Below are 23,213 nucleotides of genomic sequence, written 5' to 3' on the forward strand. Positions count from 1 at the left end.
TTAACCTTAGAATACAGCTGTTAATACATGAAATAAATGTAATTTGACTTACCAATTGTTCCATCGACCTCAATTCCAAGGTGGTCCAGGAGATCCTGCTCACGGTTGACGAGATCAGCCCACCGATGCTTGTACTGTCTCAGGGTCCTGTCCACTCCAAAGATTCGCAACATCTGGTACCGGACCCTCTCCCACCTCAGCTTCCTTTCTTGGGTTGGGTAACCCAGCAGTACCGTGCCTCCACTCCCAATCATGTTTGGGAGGTAGTGGACTATCAGCCACAGTAGCCCCCCATACTCCTGCTCAGTAACGTTCCTAGACCTGGGTGGCATTGTGACAAAGCACAAGCCACGCTGTGTGAATGCTACAATAAAAGTTTGCTTGCACAGGAATCCCCCTATTGCTATAAATCCACTAAAGAGAACACTAATCCCCCCATTACTAACTATGAAAACCCCTAAACAGAACACTAATCCCCCTATTAATAACTATTAAAACCCCTAACCAGACAGACATCCCTTTACACACAACACACAGGTAGACAATACACAACACTACAGAGACTATTTGGACACAGTAAGCAAGACACACACTGTAAAACAACTGCAGGACAGGACACAACTCTCAAGCACTTTGCAAACACACTCCTACACCTCTCAGAGACTACAAAGGAGTGAAATAGAAAGTGAAAGTATGATATAACTTCCTGTTTGTGAGCAGGGCAGGCTGGTTACATCATTTCCTGTTGCGATGTGACTCGTTTCCGACGATGCGTCATTATTGGCATGCGAATAAAACCTAATTATGTCGCATCGTTGATTTGAAGCATGGTACACTGATAAAATAATTCCCCTTACGGTGCGACCAGTTATTGTGGAAGCGTCATTATTGTCATGCGAACAAATCATTATTATGTTGCATCGTTAATTTGAAGCATGGGTGACTGATGACATATTTTCCCCTGAAGGTGTGACCAGTTGTAGTAGAAGCGTCATTATTGGCATGCGAATAAAACCTAATTATGTTGCATCGTTGATTTGAAGCATGGTACACTGATAAAATAATTCCCCTTACGGTGCGACCAGTTATTGTGGAAGCGTCATTATTGTCATGCGAACAAATCATTATTATGTTGCATCGTTAATTTGAAGCAAGGGTGACTGATGACATATTTTCCCCTGAAGGTGCGACCAGTTGTAGTAGAAGCGTCATTATTGGCATGCGAATAAAACCTAATTATGTCGCATCGATGATTTGAAGCATGGTACACTGATAAAATATTTCCCCTTACGGTGCGACCAGTTTTCGTCGAAGCGTCATTGTTGTCATGCGACCAAATCATTATTAGGTCGCATCGTTAATTTGAAGCATGGCTGACTGATGACATATTTTCCCATCAAGGTGCGACCAGTTGTAGTAGATGCGTCATTATTGGCATGCGAATAAAACCTAATTATGTTGCATCGTTGATTTGTAGCATGGTACACTGCTTACATATTTCCCCTTACAGTGCGACCAGTTTTCGTCGAAGCGTCATTGTAGTCATGCGACCAAATCATTATTATGTTGCATCGTTAATTTGAAGCATGGCTGACTGATGACATATTTTCCCCTGAAGGTGCGACCAGTTGTAGTAGAAGCGTCATTATTGGCATGTGAATAAAACCTAATTATGTCGCATCGTTGATTTGAAGCATCGTACACTGATAAAATATTTCCCCTTACGGTGCGACCAGTTATCGTGGAAGCGTCATTATTGTCATGCGACCGAATCATTCTTATGTCGCATCATAAATTTGATGCATGGCTGACTGATGACATATTTTCCCCTCAAGGTGCGACCAGTTTTAGTAGATGCAACTTTATTGGCATGCGTCACAATCTTCATTAATGGCGCATTGGTGTTTTTATCCGACAATGTTGTTGCATATATTTACTGCTGTATTTTTGACGCTAGGCAAAAGATGCGTGTTTACGCTTAGCATGAAAGTGTCTCAACAGGAACACAAAATGTTTGGGTGTAAATTTTTGTTGTTTGTATATTGAGCTGAGTCAGACTATGACATGTGTTGACCAAAGTCACTTTTGGGCCTTGTGTAACGTCACTTTTATGCCTAGTGTCAGCAAAGCATGGGTCAGATTCTGACTTATGCAGACCTAACGTCTCCCATCTCCCTCCTCCCGTATTTCTAAAAATTAATGGTGGCCCATGCCACCCGATGTCTGTCAAACTACATCGAATCCTCCTGTCACCTCGAGCCCAATCAAGCCGGCTTCAGACCTGCACACTCAACAGAGGCAGTTATCTTGCCAGTCTTGGCACACTCAGGAGCAACGCGGACACGGGGTCCCCCCAAGCCCTCTTACTCCTGGACCTGTCGTCCGCGTTCGACACGGTGGACCATAACATCCTTCTCCACCTTGTCAAACAGGCAGGCATCCAGGGCACCACTTTTGAGTGGGTCAAGTCCTTCCTAACTGGAAGAACTCAAGAGGTCCGCCTAGGACCCTATACTGCAACAAAAACCCCCACGTCCTGTGGAGTCCCACAGGGCTCCTCCCTTTCACCACTCCTGTTCAATCTATACCTACAGCCGCTGATCCATTCTCTTCAGAAATGGGACATTATTGTCTATTACTACGCTGATGACTTACAGATCATCCTGCCGCTCAATTCACCTCATGCCATCAACACGTTCCACGCTGTCATGATCCACATCCAATTATGGATGAACCAGAACCAATTGAAGCTTGACCCCGGGAAAACCGAGCTCCTCCTCCCTGGACTCAGTCATGCCCACTGGGGCCCTCAGTTCTGGCCCTCGGAGCTAGGTTCCCCCCCCCAGCCCCGGTAAAATCAGTACAGAGTCTGGGAGTGATCATTGACGCTGAACTCTCCCTCAGGGCACAAGTGGGTGCAGTAGTTTCTTCCTGTATGTACCAGCTCGGAAGATCGGTAAAGTCCATCACTTACTCCCTCCCACCGCACTTGCCCAAGTGGTCACACCGCCTCCAAGTTGTCCAGAATCAAGCGGCCCGTCTAATTCACAAAACCCCCAGATGGAAATCAGCCAAACCTGTACTCCACAGTCTGCACTGGCTCCCAATAGACCAGAGGGCATCTTTTAAGGTGGTCTGTCTCACATTCTAAGCCCTCCACTGCTCCCGCCCTGCGTTTCTGAAATCTCTTATCTGCCCTCACCGCCCAACACGAACCCTCCGATCAGCCCACCGTCATCTGGTAGTCACTCCCAATACTAAAACCAAAAAATTTGGCGGTCGCCGTTTTTCTCATCTGGCTCCTGGGCTTTGGGATCTCCTTCCTCTCTCCATCAAATCCTCCCCTTCCCTTCTGAACTTCTGGAAATCGCTTAAAACCCACCTTTTCCCTTCCTTGGGCTAAATTTCCGCCACTCACGCTTCCTTCCTCACTCACTCTGTCTTATAGCGCCAGGAAGCCTATGCTGTCAGTGCGCTCTATAAATTTCACCTAACATAAGATAAGATCAGATAACATCACTTTTGTGCGTGGAGTCTGGAATGCATGGGTCAGATTCTGACGTTGGCAGACCTATCGTCACTTTTGTGCGTGGAGTCAAGAATGCATGGGTCAGATTGTGACGTAGGCAGACCTAACGTCACTTTTGTGCATCGAGTCAGGAATGCATGGCTCACATACTGACGTAGGCAGACCCAATGTCACTTTTGTGTGTAGAGTCATGAATGCATGGATAAGATTATGAAGTATGATACACCAACTTCATTTATGTGCCTGCCACATTTGTTCTAATATGCAAACTTGTGTGAGCACTGAGGGCTACTTTTTCATGGATGGTCATATTTTGCCTCACATCCACTGTGTAACATATTAATGAATGTAATGTTTGTCCTATTATTTATTTACTCTCAACATGACTTTGCAACATACGAGAACTTTTTTATAATTTTTCCTGCTGTGTGATTTCATAATGTGGGCTCTTCTTCACCTGTGCTTTTTTCATTTTCTGCACCACAAAATCGGGATGGTAAATGTTGCTTTTTGACAATTGTGAATTTTACAGCATGCATTCCTGTGGCACTTCCCTGCAGCAAGCAAATAGGGTGGGAAGGTGCTGTGTCTATGACATACGGGAGATTCCTGTGCTTTTCATGTGCGCTGACGCACAATGGCTGGCCTGCCTACCTGCACTATGTATGCTGTGTTGCATGGAGGAATATTTTTGTACAGGAAGGGTCACCTTCATACACATGTGCATTCATACCCTGCACACAGACACACATGCACTGTGGTGCCAGGGTACAAGTGTTGGCCAGACACTGGTGAGTGTGGCCATTGCAGGTGAAATTGCAAGGCAGTACAATGTAAATGGATGTGTGGCCTGATTTATGTCTGATGTCAGCCGCCAGACATGAGAGTAAATGTCATGTATATACTCAACATATGAGATTGTCATGCAACTTGCAGTGTAAATTTTGGTAAAATAATCATGCACAAGGTAGAAAAGGTTGTATGATGTATTTTTATTAGTGCAAACAAAAATCAAGATGCATAATGAGGATGTTATTTTTCACATTCTTAAAAAAAATTATGCACTATGTCGGCACGTCTGCGGATGCCTGCTGCTGTGCTTTGGTTTATAGGAGCATGGCCATCCTCCTGGTCATCCTCCGGCATTTGTGGATTTAAATCAGGTCCATCATCCCAGGGGACTTTTGTGAGCACACATATGTTGTGCAGTATTGCACAAGCCAAAATTATTTTGCACACTGTCTGTGGTGAATACAGCATACGTCCACCAGACTTGTCCAGGCGCCGAAACCTGGCCTTGAGCAGACCAAATTTTCTTTCGACAATGTTCCTTGTCCTGCAATGTGCTTGGTTGTACGCTACTTCCTGTGGCGACTGTGGGTTTCCATAAGGTGTCATCACTCACGGCGGGATGCCATATGCCTGGTCAGCTGTAATGGAATGAATGAGAAGGTACAATGAAATGTTTGAAATGGTTCTGGTAAACTACAGGCCATATGTTGTGGGCAATATTTCATTTGGCAGTGTCCATTGGGTATGGATGTTGCAGAGAACACACCCAGTGACTCACATGCAAGACACCTTTGGCACATAGTTATGCTGGGAAATGGACACATATTTGGAAGGACATGCATTGACTCCCTATATGCCTCTACATGACCTTGGGCCTCATTTATGAAGGACTTGCGCCACTGGTGCTTGACTTTTTCCCATTTTTGTAGTTACGCACCGGCAGCGCATGACCTTCATTAATTATGCCCCTTCTATTAATGTATATGTATATGCTAGTACAACATTATTCCATCCATGACCTCATTAAAGCGTAATTGAAGCAATATTACCAGTATGGTAGCATGGATGGTACATTGTATCATACTCTTTTGCTTACCTACAAGTAGGCCATTGCCATACTGGCCATTCTTGAAGCGGTCATTTATGATGCAGTTCTGGAATATGAAGGCATCATGTACACTGCCAGGGTATTTTGCCAGAACATTTGTAAATAGTCCACGGTGATCCACAATGGCCTGTACATTGATTGAATATGTATGTTTGCGATTTATGTACAAATGTGCAGTTGCTGCCAGAGGTACTAATTGCACATGTGTACAGTAAATGGCACCCAGCACATGGGGTAAGCCTGCTATGTCATAGAATCCTTGCTTGATCTCCATCTGTTGTGGTGGATTGTTGGGGAAACGGAGGTAGCGGGGTGTCAGATGGATGATGGCATCCAGGAGAGTTGGTAGGAATGATGAGAAAGCTGGATGGGATATACCTGCCACTTTGGCAACTGTTGTCTGGAAGGAGCCCCACGCTAGAATATGCAACACAGCCAGGAGCTTTGCCTGTGGCGGAATGTTGGTAGGCCTGTTGGTTGCTACCTCTAGCCTTGGTCCAATGAGTCGCAGTAGATGTTCTATGGTCTGTTCTTGAGGCGAAATAGACTTATGACCTCCTCATCCCTGAGGCCTCTCAGGACGCTCCTTTGACGGAATAACCGCTCCTTTCTCTGGCATTGCCTTGGGGGGGGGTGGATTTTGTGGGGCGGGGGGGTATGGTGGGATTCCTGGTTCTAGTCGTCTCCGTCTGGCAGCTACTCGCAGCATTACAACCTCCATGGTGTGGGGATAGTGACAGCAATGTCCACTCTGGCCTCTGCTCTTGCTATGTGCCGATGCGTCATTTCCTGCGCGTCCTTTTTGTAGGCGCACCAATTCTGACGCAACCGCACCAATTCTGACGCAACCGCAATGCTGCGCCATTTCTGCTACGGATGCGTCAAAAGTGGGAAAAGTCATAAATGTGGATGCGTCACTTTTGCGCATGTTTCTCCGGGGTAACGCCCACCTTGCATACATTAATACTTACGTGTCGCAGGGCATTTTCACTCAGTGGTTTTTCCCACGCAGTGGGCTGAAAGTGACGCATCGTCGGAGATGCGTCACTTCATTAATATGGCGCATGCATTGCGCCGACGATGCGTCATTATTTTTAACGCATTGACGGCGCAAGCTCTTCATAAATAAGGGCCCGCTACTTGCATTCGAAAGGCACTGTTCGAACTTAAAACAATCGTGAATTTTTAACCTGCACGTACCATTAAATGTTCGAGAAAATGTTGCATGAAATATTGTTAGGTTTAAAAAAATTGATGAACTTTTAACCTCCACATATTGTAGAATGTTTTAGAAAGTTTGTTGTTGTAATACTTTGCATTTCTGACTATGTGTACTTGAATAGCAATAAAACTTTTGATATGGAAAATTAGAAAGACAGTAATAGAGAGAAGTTTTGAAAGCTAAAAGAATCAAGGAACTATTCTAATGCGTTCTTTATTACCTACTGCCGGTCGCCAGTAGGTAGTTATAGAGTTAGGACTGAGTTTTACATAGGAGGAGCAATTTTTTGCTTATATCTTTGGCGTCATGTGATTAATCTTCATGAAATTTTGAAAACTAATTTTTTTTCTATATCAGCTCCTATGTTGAAAGTTTAGGGGTGATTCGTCAAGGGGGGCCAAGAGAAAAGGGAGGTCCCAAACGTGTTTTCTCCATGTGATTTCCATAGGAATGTTTAGACAAGGCTACAGGTCGAACATGTGAATGGAAATACCCCAAATTTGTCAGGGAGAAGGGTCTTGGTGTAAAAAGCACGCTTTGTTTCTTTGGTAAAAATCAGTTCAATAGTTTTTGAGAAATATCGGAATTTATAGATTTTGATATTTGGGAATTCTGCCATCTGATTGGCTGAGGCGTTACAAGTAGGAGCTTGCTGCTTATTAGCTGTGATGGAATTGCAACTAGGAAGTGTTGGCTGCCATTATTTGATTCTGTTGAAGCAAGTAAGGGGAAAAAAGGGGAAAAAAAGTAGGAAAAGAGTATAGGAGCACTGTAAGCTTTCTGGGAGAGTGCGAAGCCAAGTAGTCACTGTTACTGGTCATAAAGTGTGGTGTTGCTCAGAGTGAAATGGTGCAGATATGATATGGTGCTTCACTCATTGCTGTAAAGTGATGTAGTCTGGTGTTTGTAGCATACGTGTAAAAGTAGTGTTATTAGGCGTTGATACCATACAGGGATTGGGAAGCAAACTACTGACCGCTACTGTGTGTTGATAGTATACCGGAAGCAGGAAGCGAAGTAGTTATGCCTACTGGTGTGAAGACTTGGGGATGAAATTGAGTTGATTGCTGTAAAAGGATGGCCTCTGGATGCTGTAGTATACATGTGCAAGTAGGGTTAGTAGGCGTTTATACCATACAGGGAGTGGGGAGCGAACTACTGACCTGTACCGTGTGTTTAAACTATACCGGAAGTGGGAAGCAAAGTACTCACGCCTACCGGTGTAAAAACTTGGGGATCAAACCAAGCTGATTGCTGTACAGTGATGGGCTCTGGCGCTGTAGGATTGAGTTTGAGTTTGAGTTTAAAAATATTTATATAGCGCACTTTCACCAGCGGTTTCATGGCGCTGCAACAGACAGACCCCTTGGGTGGGAGTAACAGAAATTAAATGAAAAGGAAGACAAAAACAGCAAGAGATCTAGTTAAAAAGATTTAGCAAATAGATAGGCTGTGAGCTTTTTTCGGAATTGAGGGTAGAGAGGTAAGGATCTAAGCTCTAAAGGCAGGGAGTTCCATAGGACTGGTGCAAGGGTTGCGAACTTCGAATCTCCCCATTTCTTCCACCGGAAACGGGAGACTGTCAGGAGGGATTGCGTAGATGAGCGAAGATCCCTAGTAGGAACATAGGGAACGAACTCTGATGTAATGAAAGCCGGAGCCGTGCCCAGTCGTGCTTGAAAGATGATGGAAGCAAGCTTAAACTGGACGCGTTCACGAACAGGGAGCCAGTGTAGGGATTTGAGAAGGGGTGTTACGTGATGGGATTTTGGGAGATTGAACACCAGCCATGCCGCCTGGTTTTGGATCAACTGCAAACGCCTTAAGCTATATGCAGGGATACCTGCATATAGAGCGTTGCCATAATCCAGGTGGGAGATAACCATCGCCAAGATGATCAATTTCAAGGCATCAAAGGAAAAGAAGCGGGATACCTTGCGTATGGTGCGTAGTGACAAAAAAGAAGAGGACACCACAGAACTAACCTGGGAGTGAAGAGTGAGCTGAGAATTAAGTTTGATACCTAATGTTTTAACTGAGGTAGAAGGGACCGGGGAGAACCAAGGGAAGGGGGCCAAAAAAGTGAGGACCAGGGACTGGATGAACCACCCGTCAACACCAGCTCGGTCTTGTCCGCGTTGAGTTTCAAATGGTTGTGGTTCATCCAGTCCCGGATAAAAATCATAATAGACTGGAAATTTAAGATGGAAGCAGGGGAAGAAGACAGATTGAAGACAAGTTGGAGGTCATCCGCATAATTGTATACGCTGACCTCCATTTGCTGCAATGCACAAATAAGGGGGGCAATATAAAGGTTAAACAAAAGGGGTGAAAGGGAGGAACCTTGGGGGACCCCGAACTGGACTTTCTGGAAGTCCGCAGAAAAATCACCCAGGCAAACAGCCTGGGTGCGGTCCCTCAGGAAGGAGGATAACCACACCAGGGCAGTTCCCCCGATCCCCGCCGCCTTGACACGGGAAAGCAAGATGGTATGGTCAACCGTGTCAAAGGCGGCTGAGAGATCGAGGAGGACCAAAGCCTGGGTCTGATTGGTATCCATTCCCTCCCTGAGGTTGTCAAGGACCGAGAGTACTACGGACTCCGTAGAGTGTGCGGGTCGGAAACCAGCCTGGAGAGGAGCCAAGACCCCATACTCCTCCACAAAAGTGCTCAAAGAACTGGTGAAATGACGTTCGAGCATCTTTGGCCAGAAATGGCAGGATACTAGTCGCTGTAGTATAAGTGTGTAAGTAGTGTTAGTATGCGTTCATAAGATATAGGGAGCGGGTAGCGAACTACTCACCCCTACTGGTGTGAAGACTCCGGTATTAAACCGTGAGCCTAAATTGTGAGCTCATTGCTGTAAAGTGATGTGCTCTGGGCATTGTTCCATACCTGTGGAAGTAGTTTTAGTTGGCGTTTACACAATACAGGGAGTGGGAAGCAAACTACTCACCCCTACCGGTCTCAAGACTTGAAGATAAAACCATGAGCTCATTGCTGTAAAGTCATGTGGTCTGTGTAGTATTCCAATGTAAGTCATAGTAGAATGATAGTATGTAATTCTACTAGAATCTAAGTATGTAATATTAGAATGTAAAGCTGTCATGAGGGGAACCTTGCAGAGTTTGTACAAGGTCCTGGAGAAGACGGTTGCCTAGCTGTCTGCTCCTGTTAGTGGTTGTTTCAGGTGTCTTGCTTTCTTGTAATAAATCTACATATTGGATCCACTGTTGTCTGCCTCTTCAATACATAAATTTGGTGACAAGCAGGAGAAGGTAAAAAGAAAGTACCACTCACCAATATTTTAAAATTGGTTACGTTGTGCTGAAGACCCGTTTTCTTCGTGTAGCTGTTTCTACTCATGCCAGGGTCATCGACCCATTGAACTGTCATCCGACTTCTGATAGGATTTATTTTTTGTGCTTCCTCTGCTTCTTCACTACATTCTGGTCGCTGTACTACACGTGTGTAAGTAGTCTTAGTATGCATTTATACTAACAAATGGATCATGGTCCTAGGGAGGGCGACATGTCAGGCACAGGTCATACAATGTCCCGGGGTGTGCTTTTGCGGGACATTTGTATTTGATATTAGAGAACTGGTGCATGGCTTCCACCCTGTGAGAGCAAATACTTGTTTGACTACTTGAAGCGACAGGAGGAAAACCTTGTATCGCTTTAATAGAGGGGATGCGGATGGTAAAAATGGAGAGAAAAAAAAAAAAGAGGGGTCTTGCTCGTTCTTTTAAATGAGGCACCTGGTGGGTAATGTTCCATGGCCAATCCAATTATTATATTGGGGGTCTCTGTAGGACTGGGGATCTTAATGTCACATGTAAATTTGGCTGGAAAGGGCACAGAGACGTTTTGTGGACTAGAGGACAGCCACCTTCCCGGGTATTGTTTACTAATTGTTCGGGGGGTTCGAGGCTAACTGAAGTCCGGGGATCGCCACACTCTGGGGCTTTATTTAAATATGCAAGGTGGGACTCGTCAGTCCCAGAAGCCTTGGTGGTCCTAGGCAGTGCCTTATTTGTTCGGTAATCACATGGGCAGTACTTATGGTGTTATAAAGTGATACACTCCTAGAACTCTTGCAGTTGTACAATTACCCAGGCTTCATTTGTCTAATAGTCAGTTAGATTATTTTTGGTAGGTGCACTCTAACATTAGATAACCTTATCGTTAAAATCCCTTATAAACAGATGATTTTCACAATAAGTTATAGACAATTGTTGTCAGAAAAAGAAGACCTATACACTCAGTTATTCATTTGAAAAAAAGTCCCCTTTTTAAAACAAAAATAAATAGAAACATAACTTTAATAGAAGAAACAGTATAATAAAAAAACATTGGTTAGACTCCAGTGGAAGCAGCGGAAGAAACCTGCAAGACAAAAAGGAAACATAAGTATATGTGCTATGTGGAAGAAGTAAAGAAAGGAAGTCCGAATAAAAGGACAATAGTGAGAATGGAAGGGAGGAGGAGTGGGTGGAAGAGAGAAGGGGAGGGAGGGTAAAAAGAAGAAAGGGAGGAGGAGACAGAGCGTCAGCCTACTGCACCCAGCCCTTAGTGTTTACCCCCCCCCCCTGTCACCCGTTTGTCTATGATGCTGGAATCGCAAGAAAGATTGTGGTTCAGCAAGTCCTTAAAATAAAACACATGAAGCCAGAGATTATGGGCCATATTATCAAGGAATGGCAATAACAGTATCGCCCCTTTAGCTGCACAAAACTGCAGCTAAAGCGGCGATAAGGGGTTGATAATATGCCCTTATGAATTCCCTTAGAAGCCCAGGTTCTGGTGTGAACCTGGGCTTCTATGGGAATTCATAAGATCATATTATCAAGCCCATTATAGCCACTTTAGCTGCAGTTCCCTGCCGCTAAAGTGGTGATAATGTTATCGCCGTTCTTTGATAATATAGCCTTACATTATTAGCTATGGGAAAATCGCTTGCATGCATCTGTGCACCCAGGGTGCTGCACCCCAGCCCCTTCTTACGCACTGTGCTCAAGTGTAGGTCTTGCACACTGAGGCTTCACTGCTCACCTGCCACCACTGGTGTGTCCCACGACGTGTTGATGCAAGCTTCGAGTCGGGGGTACATTTGTACGGTAGACCAGGTCTTCGATCGCGGACAGTGTCTTGATACCAAGCGGGAAGGTGTCAGAAGGCCCGTGGCATCATTGCAGGGTCAGCTCCCGCTCCGCTCTTCTTGGAATGTCTGAAAAGGTAGAAATAATTTAATGGTGGAAACGTCTGGAGGTAAATGAAGGTTTATGTCAAGCTTGATAGAAAATTGGAGTTGAGTGCATCCTTCGTTTTTGAAGTATGATCTACCAACTGTTAGTGGTAATCGTGGTTCAAATAGGAAAGTGAGTGCATGAGAATACACAAGGTTAAATAACAATATGTTATGCTAACGTTCACATAAAAAGGAACAGAGCGCATGCTAGAAGCATAATGTGCGTGTGTAATGCAGTGGCGGAAGCCTGTGTGCATGCACACTTACTAACGAGCTCACTACAGTGTCCTAAAAGCAACGCTACGGGTCTATAGGACAGCGCTGCCCCCTGGCCCAGGCCTACAGTACAGTCCAGCAGGTCCTTAATGTGAGACAGATGTGATTGAATGAGGTCAGGGATCACATCATTACGTACGGCAACATCACTTTTTTGCACATGTGCACTCAGGGTGATGCCCCCCCACCCCTCCCGCAGCATCGCGCTCAACAGGTGTCTGTCGGGCAGCACTGCCCGCTGGCTCAGGCCAACAGTTTGGTACAGAAGGTCTTTAACCCGTTTAAAGCTTGTAAACATACCTCCCCAGTGCTGCGCTGTCCATTATCCGGTGCTGAAATGGACGTCCAACGGTCGCACGCAGAACTGGGGAGGTAGTGCCCGTGACGACCATTGGCCGACGGCAGCACTAAAGGGGTTAAAATGAGACAGAGTTGTGACTGAATGAGGTCAGAGATCACATCATTACGCACGGCAACATCGCTTATTCGTTTGTGCGCTCTCTGGCTGATGCATCCTACCCCTCCCGCAGCATCGCGCTCAAGAAGTGTCTGTAGGGCAGCACTGCCCGCTGGCTCAGGCCTACAGTATGGTCGAGCATGTTTTTAAAATGAGACAGAGATGAGACTGAAGGAGGTCAGAGATCACATCATTATGCATGGCAGCATTGTTTGTTCGCAACTGCGCAGCCAGGGTGATGCACCCCACCCATCCGGCTGCACCATGCTCAATTGGAGGCATTGTTGTGTGAGCAAAAACTACATCTAGCAGTGCTCACAATTCAGATGGAGTGTTGATTGCAGGATAGTGTACACCTCATGGATCCCTTTCGTAGATGACGGGCAGTAGAGCTCACAATTTAGAGCCCGTGTTGATCGCCAGGATGGTGTACACCTCATGGATCCATTTTTTTTATTGCGCATTTTGATATGCGCGGTGGATGCGGCCATATCACCTGAGGCAGTGTGGAAGAAGAGGGACGTGCGTCGTCGTGGTTATCCTATATACGTACACAAAGTGGACTGGGCTTGCGTACGCCAGGCCAGAGTCGTGGTGTGTATATTTAGTCCGGGGACCAGGGCGTTGTTAAGTTCCTGTCAGTCCAGGAAGTGTACTTATCTGTGTTTCTTTTGTAGTTCTGACCTTTCGGAGTGTGCAATTTAGATTAGTGTAGCATATGACGGGATGGCGGAAACTATCGTTAATGAGATGGTATTTGAAAAGATTGAATAGTGAACATTAAATGTCGCTGTCAAGGTTGTGGATATGTGCAGATACGCACGTCAATGGTGTGCGGTATTATTGAAAGTGTTGCTATCGCGAAGCGTACACATGTAAATGTGCTCGGATGGAGGGAGGATCAGCAGTGAGGTTACGTCATACACAGTGATAACACTCATTACAGTCAAGCAATCCATGTCAAATGTGAATCTGAAAGTCTCACATATAACACACATATTGGTAAAGCCTGACAACAGAGCGTACAGGAAAAGAAATCTACACATTGCTGTTTACTGTTTGTCACATGTGATCTAGGATGTGCACTCTGCCTGTGACTCCTGATACTTCTTAGAGCCATGAATAGCCCGGCTGAAAGGGAGAACAATAATGTACACACACACACACCAGAACATCGTGTAACACATATTTGTTTTTTGATGGAATGTTTGAGTTGCATGGCAATCGCACCTGGAAGGCTAATGTACAGAGCATGAATATTGATTAAGATGATTGTTGCATCTTGTGTGGAGTATAAGATATGTGAATACAACCAGATATGCAGTATCCTCAGAAAGAGATGAGACATTCGGAGACCAGATCCCATCCTAAGGGATGAGACAAGCCCAGTCCCATCAGTGACATACATGAGAAGCCCATCCCTGAGAAATATGCTTGTACACAGCCATCTCCAGCCCAAGGAAGGTAGCTGGCTCAAGCAAGCCAAGGGTTTCCACAAATGTGGAAAATGCAAAGCGTGCAAAAATAGCAGCAATGTGATGGAGGTCATCTTAGACAGAACCAAGATCCATTGGAAAATTCCCAAATGCATCGGTTGCAGTACTGACTTCGTCGTATATGCTATAATCTACCCATGCAATTTCTGGTACATTGTATCAACCACGTTCCCCAGCAAAAAAATCTATCTTAGAGCATTGGCGAGCAATTATCAACTGTGAGCAAAGCTGTAGCACAGCAAGACATTTCTCTAGGGAATTTGGGTCTGACTGGACCAAAGCCAGATTTTTGTGCATAAAGACTTAGGACCTCAGTGAATTACGGTGTACCAAAACCCACCTTACAACACAAACCCCCTACCAAACTAGCAATCAGTGACTCATTGGTTCTTCGCCCTAGAGCAAAAACACCAATGACTAGTCAACCCAGAACATGCGACTTAGATTACATGAAGTAAAGTGGATAACAAAAACACTTTTTCAATGTACTCTTACACCAGTCAAAAACAAGATGTAAATAAAGACACGTGCAACTTTGAAATGTTTATTTCTAACACCATAATCTCATTCGCAGTACCTTAGAAAATACAACAAAAACATATTATCAGAAACAAGGTTGTCAGCATTGTTACTATTCTATGAAATACAAATGGAAAAAGCATCCTATAATGCTAAAGGTAAACAAATTTAAAATATACCTACATTTCACCCTCCCTACCTAGCAGATTAGTTTATAACTACAGAAAGTCTCCTAGGATTTAGGATTACATGGGCAGACCCATACCTCTGGTACTCAGCAGTAGTGGATCACATTCAGTGCTCCACAAACTGTCAAGATACGAATGTTCTCCAACTGTGTGTAACTTTGCCTCCACAATGGATTATGAAACGTGCAAGTATCAGAGGTGGCCATAGCTCTATATATATTATGGCTCGAACGTGCGAGGATCATTCTGAATAACAGACACAGTATTCAAGATAACCTTGATGTTCCATTTATTTATTTATTTATTTATTTATTATTTATTTATATTTTTATATAGCGCCTGATTCGACCCCTGAAGGGGTATCTCCACGCTTGTGCCTCTAGAAGAATATAACTTATGCTGGTCTAAGGTCAGAGGAATTATTAGACTCCTGATTTAAGTTAGTTAAATATTTGTGAATAGATGGGTTTTAAGAGACTTTCGGAAGGTTAAATGGTTGGTGATTTGTCTCAGAATATGAGGCAGTGAGTTCCAAAAGACAGGTCCAGTGTGGGCGAGGGCACAGCCTCCCTGTCTAGATCTTTTAATTCTGGGTACCTGTATTAACTGCAAATTGCTGGAGCGTAAGGAGCGTCCAGGAGCATAGGGTAAGAAATTTTTTGTCAGATACTTGGGGCCAGTACCTGACAGACATTTGTGAATTGTACATAAGATTTTAAACTTAATGCGTTGCCGCACTGGAAGCCAGTGGAGTCTAGTCAACAGGGGGCGGGAGGAAGTCCTAGGTGGAGCATTAAGGACAAGCCTCGCCGCAGTGTTTTGGACTATCTGCAATTTGTTAAGATGTTCTTCATTAGCTGACAATAGAAGACCATTGCAATAGTCCAATCTGCTGATGACTAACGCCTGGACCAGTGTCTTCCTATGGCTGTCGGGTAAGTATGGAAAAACCCTTCTCAGCAGTCCAATGACACGAAAACAAGTGCCGGCCACTTGGTTCACATGATCTTTAAGTGTTAGTGCTTGATCTAATAGCACCCCCAAGTTTTTAACGGTCTGTTTAGGGCTGGGGACAGGTCCCAGTTCCAAGGGCCACCACTCGGGGGACCACAGTATTGTTGCTTCCCCGAACAACATAACTTCAGTTTTTCCTACATTACATTGTAGGCAGTTCATTGCCATCCACTCTGATACTGCCCTCATTCCATCTGCAAACGATTTTATTAGTGCAGGCGTGAAGGTCTTAAAAGGGAACAGAAGTTGGGTGTCGTCGGCATACGACACCGGGGTGAACCCAAATGATCCTACTAAGTCAGCCAAGGGGGCCACATACACATTGAATAATGTGGGGCTTAGGCATGAGCCCTGTGGCACTCCCTTGGTGAGCTCCCTGGAGATGGATTTGTGGGAGCCCAACCTGACTTCTTGAGAGCAGCCTGAGAGAAAACTCTCCATCCAGGACAGGGCCACACCCCCAGTCCCACCTCCCTCAGATGACCGAGAAGCACCTCGTGTGACACCGTATCGAAAGCAGCTGATAAATGCAACAGCACCAGAATCATAGACCCCCCTCCGTCCAGCGTCATCCTGATGTTGTCGGTCACTGTTAGGAGGGCTGATTCGGTGCTGTGATTGGGCCTGAACCCAGATTGTGAATAGTCCAGGCCCCCCATTGCTTCGATATGTTTGGATAGGTGGGTGTTCACGTGCTTCTCGGTCATCTTACCGTTGTATGGCAGGAGGGAGATGGGCCGGAGATTCGAAAGATCTGTCCATGGGAATGCCGCTTTTTTCCTTATTGGGTTCACCACCGCTTTCTTCCATTCCATGGGGACCTGTCCTTCTCTAAGTGAGATGTTTATCACAGACTGAATAGGAGGTCCTATGAGGGTGATCAGCGGGGCAACCATTTTAGCAGGAAGGAAGTCATTGGGGGATCCAGATTTTATATGGCTGATAAGAAGGGGAAGATCTATGTCACAGACTGCCGGGAAGGATAATAATTGGTTTTCGGCACGTGTGGATGACTTAGGTGGGAGCGGGTTCTTGTTCCCAGCACTACTAGAGGCCTTTATTTTATCATAGATAAGATTTATTTTGTTTTCAAAGAACACTGAGATCTCATCACAGAGGGTCTGAGAAAATTCATCAGGGCTCTCACATGCTGTAGGCTTTACAAAGCTCTGTAATATTTTAAACAACTCCCTTGGGCAGTTACCCGCCTCCGTGAGTTGTTGGGTGAGACTGTTCTTCCTAGCCTGTTTCCATGCTCTCACTATACACACAAAACTAGCGAGGCAGTTTACAAATCTAGCATACCAAAATATTATCATAAAATGCAAAATACTCAGCCTTCTCTAAACAATATCACAAGTACGTGTGATGTGTGAAGCAGAGCAGGAAAGCAAAAAGAGCTTGTAAGCTTCTAATAAACCCATGCTAACTTAACAGGGTGTGAGTGCAACCCTCAGCCCCAAGGCACCCTTTCTTGATCAAAGCATGTGATATAAACGTGGGCTAATTAGGAACGCAGAGTCCAAGCCTAAAAAGCAGAGTCAAGTTCACATTTCCAAAAAAAAGTTATTCGCTCTTTGATAGAAAACAGTAACTAAATAATAAAGAATACATAGAAAAATCAAAGAGTCTCAATCCAACAGTGTGTACGCACAGTATGTAGCAACAGCCTCCAAGAGGAAGTCATTGTTCTCATCTGAAAACATTTCAGCCATCCAATTCAATACTGGGAATGAACATACATGTTCCTCAACAACCGGAGCCTCTATCACCATCGGAGGAAAACTCGGGTCATCTTCAATGTAACTGCGTGCCAAGAACTCAAGCACCGCTGCAAAAACATTCCAAAGTCCCCTTATTCCATGTGTCGCTGCTAAGGCCATAATTCCGCCGCCAGAACAGAGCACGTCATGAACCAGTAAGGGGCTCATCAGCTGGTCATAATCCGCGTTGGGAGACACCGTACTGCAGAGACACAAATCCAGGGCCCAGTCGAAATCACAGCTTAGGCAATGGAACACAGGTTGAATGCATGTGAAAAAGGAAAATCGAAACAATAATCTATAAGCTGTACTCAATGTAGCCAAAGGCAGCGCTCCATAGTAACTAAGTATTTGGTTGCGGAACAGCAACAGCCGGGACATATTATCATCTGCTGCCGGATGAGCATTCATATTTATGTAAACAACTTCATAAAAGCACACCGGCAATTAATGACAGTATTAAGCGCAATCCACCAAAGATGCTGGAAAAAATCCAATAAAAAAATCCCCAAAAGACACCAAATATACTTTCTACAGAAGTCACAAGGCCACTGCTTCTAACTTTAAAAAAGTAAGGTAACCCCGTAGTCAAGGACACATTAAGGATACTCTAAATTAATTCCCCAAAATTCAAGAGCACGTCTGTATTTAATAAATCATGCACTTCTGTGCGGGTGTTTTCTGCATAAAGGACAAATGTTTCTGTACCAGATATAAGAGCGACCTCTTTTTGAGACAATAGCGCTCTTATACGACTCATTTGGTTGACTCTGCTTTCAAGGTCGAAATCAACAGCCAGATGGAAACATCCAGCTTCCCATGCAGAGGAGTTAACACAACTTTTTTTTAATCAAACCACAGGTCAGTTACCGTAATCATGTAAGCGATGTCTGCTAACATTGCACAACAATCTCCATTATTTCAAAGTAAATAACTCCCGTTTCCAGTAAACTGAACGTTGGTACGATAGCAGGTGTTGGACTACCTTTCAAAACTCAGTCCAAATTAGGCGCATCTTGTATACAAGAACCATGCAATTGTATGTGTCTACAAATTAAGTAATGATTTGGTACTATTGTGCAATCCTCGCCATTCACATAGACTTCTTTTCCCTCCCTCAGACACCTATATGTAAGTTATAATAACCAAGCTTAATGGAGATAACCGCTCCCTAAACATCCATATCTGCCTGTAGCACAGTATTTCATGCAAACCTCAAACTTAACCAGGTTAAAAAATAACGTTATGATACTGTGGATAAGCCACACACCTGAATTGGATCTCCAATGAGTGACCAATTCTAACCATTCTCATAGTGTGCCCTGTGCTCTGATTTGACAGTGAGAGAGTGATTGCACCACAGTTTGTACTGCTAATCATTCTCAGCATACGCTACGAATACGCTTCCAGGTTACGCGTCGCATCAAAGCTTCCGTGTGACATCATGTACGGCGCCCCGTACAAAAAAGACGCAAATGTTTTTAATTGTTTAAAAACATATATTCATGTAATTAATGAACATACTAACAGAAGACTTAATCTAGGATAATTATGGAATAATTTTTTTAAGTTTTAAAAATCCTGTATTACTTCTATATTGTATGAGTGCAGCTGCGTGCCCCTCCACCTAGTACCCTAGACTTCACCACACCCAGACCCGGTTCATAATCACGCGTGATCTTCACCACAAAACCATTAGCACGCATATCGCTTTTTCACACATGCTTTTACAACTAGTATGCATTTACCGCATATGATAAATGCATAATCTTAATAATGTTTTTTTGTTGACCAATACGTGTTGTAATGCCTGTGCCTTATGTCCTTCAAATTAGTTTCTAGGTATACGTGCAACCAAATCTGATAAGATCGGAGGCCAAGGACATACACCGTGGTATCTGTGGCACGAAATCTCATCGATCACAGAGAAAATATGGGCAGGGTAAAATGAAAGTAACAGGTATAATAGAAATAACGGAGGAAAACTACTAAAATGGCGGTTGGACCGAGTATGTAATCAATGTTTGGCACCTCGACACTACATTTCAAATTAATATACATACAATATGTTTATTAATATATTACAAAAGTATTGCACCCTATAACATCCATGACCCGGGAAAAGAAAGCAGTAAATTTAATACCTAAAATCAGGAGAGGTTTGCTTGGCGAACTTGAAGAAAAAGAAAAAAAAGTGCACTTGCAAACAAGGCTGCGCATGCAAAGAGAGCACAACTGATGCAGCAAAAATAAAACGGAAAGTTGTACACACTGTCATAGAAATATAGCTCTAAAAATTGCCCCCTTAATTTGCCCCCGAGACCTAATAAACAAAACGGACTTTTAGTTTGTTTTTTCACCTTTTCCACCGCGTACAAGTACTGCACGAGTACCGTGCCATTTTTTATTTTTTTTTAATAAAAATTGAGCCTAAAGATCCATGTACAACCCCCCTGACCAAGACTATAGGGTCAGAATGTTTCTACCCTGCCCCCTTTCCTTATTTCTTTTACTGATTTCTTGTGACTCGGCTCTTGCGACAAACAAGATGGCTGCCAACATTTCCTGTTTTGGAGTATTGACAACCAATCAGCATGCAGCTCTTGCTCCTAATTGTACATATTTCCATATGCGTATGCCTCGATTTTCCTTTAAAAAATTAAAATAAAAAATAGAGCCTTAACATCCATGTACGACCCCCTGAGCAAGCCTAGAGGGTCAAAATGTTTCTAGCCTACCCCGTCCCTTATTTCTCAACTTTGCTTTACTGTTTTGTTGTGACTCGGTTCTAGCGAGGCACAAGATGGCCACCAACACTTCCTGGTTTTGTTTGTTGACAGACAGTTCACAGCCAATCAGCATGCAGCTCGCGCTCGTAATTGAACAGATTTCCCTACGCGTGCTGAACTCCGTCTCTAGATATCGCTATGACTTTACTTGTGATTTTCTCAGAAACTACTGAACGGATTTACACCATTTAACAAACAGAACAATCTGTGAACAGAACTCTACCTCTCTGCCACATTTCGTGTAATTCCGTTGAGCCATTCGGGCTGCAGTCCTAGCTAAAAGTCTCTATTGATAATTGCATGGGGAAAACATGTTTTGGGACCCCCCCTTTTTTCTCAGCCCCCCACTTGAGGATTCACCCCCAAACTTTCAGAGAAGGAGCGGACCGAGCCTGCCATTTTCTCTAGAGAAATTCACGAAGATTCGTCCAGCAGCGCCAAAGTTATTCCAAATAGAATGTTGTGGATTTCCTATGGAAAGTAGGTCCTAACTCTAACTACCTACTGGAGACCCCCAGTGGGTAATATTCACTGAAAAAAACATAGGTTTCAGGCCTGATATAGTTAGGAATTAGCATTTGAAAAACCTTAGAAATTTACTGAAAAAACTGTAGGTTTTAGCGGTGTTATAGTTAGCTTGACGTTGAAATTCCTCTGATATAGTTATTTGTACTATTTATATCTCACGCGCCTGCAATCCACTGCTGATGATGTCACATATTACATCATTCAACATGGTCAGTGACATCACTGATGACATCTCAAATGACATCAGTGATGACATCCCAGATGTCATCATCCAGTGAATGTGGTTTGCTTCGTTATTTAAATATGTATTAAATATATATATATATATAAATATATATATAAATATATATATATATATATATATATATATATATATATATATATATATATATATATATATATATATATATATATATATATATATATATATATATATATATCCCAGAGGCTGCTTAAAGGAATCGGGTGCAACAAGGGGTTTCCAGCAAGCACCGAAGAAGCAGACACGAGCCCAAAGTAAGTGCAAAGCAAGTAGGGTTTTATTTCTCAAGAGTCCGCCATAACGCGTTTCACCACCGGAGTGGCTTGATCACATATATATATATATATATATATATATATATATATATATATATATATATATATATATATATATATATATATATATAACCTACTGGCGGTCGCCAGTAGGTAGTTATAGTTAGGATTTTTTTCAATGCAAAATCTCAAAATTCTATTTGGAATAACTTTCGCGCCGGTTGACGAATCTGCCTGAAAATTTCCTCAAATTTGCCTCGCGGAGCTCCGGTTCTTCCTTGAAAGTTTGGGGGGATTCGTCAATCGGGGGCCAAGATAAAAGGTGGGTCCCAAAACGTGTTTTCCCCATGTTAATTTCCATAGGGCGGTTGAACTCACTTTTAGCCCGAACGGCTGAATGGATTTCCACCAAATTTGGCAAAATTGTAGGGACTGGTAGCCCGATGTGCCTTTGCTATGTCTCAAGATATGTGCTCCAGTGGATTTTGAGTAATTTAGGTTCAAAAAAATATATATATATCTATAGGCGCGCCCCGGTATGCGCACCGGGGAGCGCACCGGGCGCGCTACGCGACTTGCGCACGGAAAGCTGATTGGCTCACGGGTGTCTGTAAACATTCAAAACAGTCCAGAGCGGCCGCCATCTTGTGTCTCGGTAGTATTGAGACACAAGAGGCGGCAAAAAAAAAGGGGGGAAATGACAATAAGTGGGCAGGGTAGACCCCCCTGACCCCCTAGGTTTGATGTGGGGGCTATAATAGGGACCCGCAGGGTAAAATATATATTTCTTTTCGTTTTGCGCGGGAGGAGCGCCGATACGCGCACCGGGGAGCGCACCAGGGAGCGTACCATGGGGAAAAAAGAATGACAGACTTTTAAAAAATTGGATGTTTATTAATTGTTCTTTTTTTTTTTTTTTTTTTAAGTACCAGCATGTAGGTACCAATGCAGAGTCTAAAATTTAATATACACTGTCTCCTTTGTAGATATCTTGCATGTTGTTACAGAAGTTATTGTGGTATATGGAATTCAAACCATAGTCTGTCAGGAAAGCAGAAACAACATGGAGGCAGGAGATGATAAAGAGATGTTAAATACACATTGGAGATATTATAGTGGGAGAATGGAAGTAACTATGAGAAAAATTACTATGTAACATAAAAAAGTTGCACAGTATATTTTAAGTCTCACTTTATATTATATCTATTTTGGTACTATTTCATATTTACATATAAAAAAGAATAATGTCTCAAACAATTTTTAATTTTTAAATAAAAATTTATTGCTGTGATTTTTCAAAATTTAAAAGAATTTCCAACATTAATTCGTCAGGTATGTCCTCATTTGGATTCCATGATTCAATTTCTTCTACACAATTAAATAAGTCTTGGTCCAGAGAGTGCTCCAAAAAGTCTATTTCATCAATGTCTTCCTTAGGATTGTTTTCCATATTAATTTCAAATGAAATATTAATTTTATTTTGTTCTCCTTCCATTTTCTTGCTGTAAATTGCATAAAAAATAAATGTATCAGTAGAGATAGGGCACTGTTGGGTTTAAATTCAGACAGGTACTTGTGAGTTTTTAACAGTGAAGTTATCTTTGGGCAGTGTACGGTTTCAAGCAGGAAGTAGAACTATTAAAAAGTGCATGTGATGAAGCCTAAGTAAATTCATAATTATACCAGAGAAGCCTAACTCAATCCATAATTATAACAGAGAAGCCTATCTCAATCTGTAACTCTTA

This window comes from Lissotriton vulgaris, chromosome 8 (assembly GCF_964263255.1).
Source record: "Lissotriton vulgaris chromosome 8, aLisVul1.2, whole genome shotgun sequence".
NCBI classification, from domain to species: domain Eukaryota; kingdom Metazoa; phylum Chordata; class Amphibia; order Caudata; family Salamandridae; genus Lissotriton; species Lissotriton vulgaris.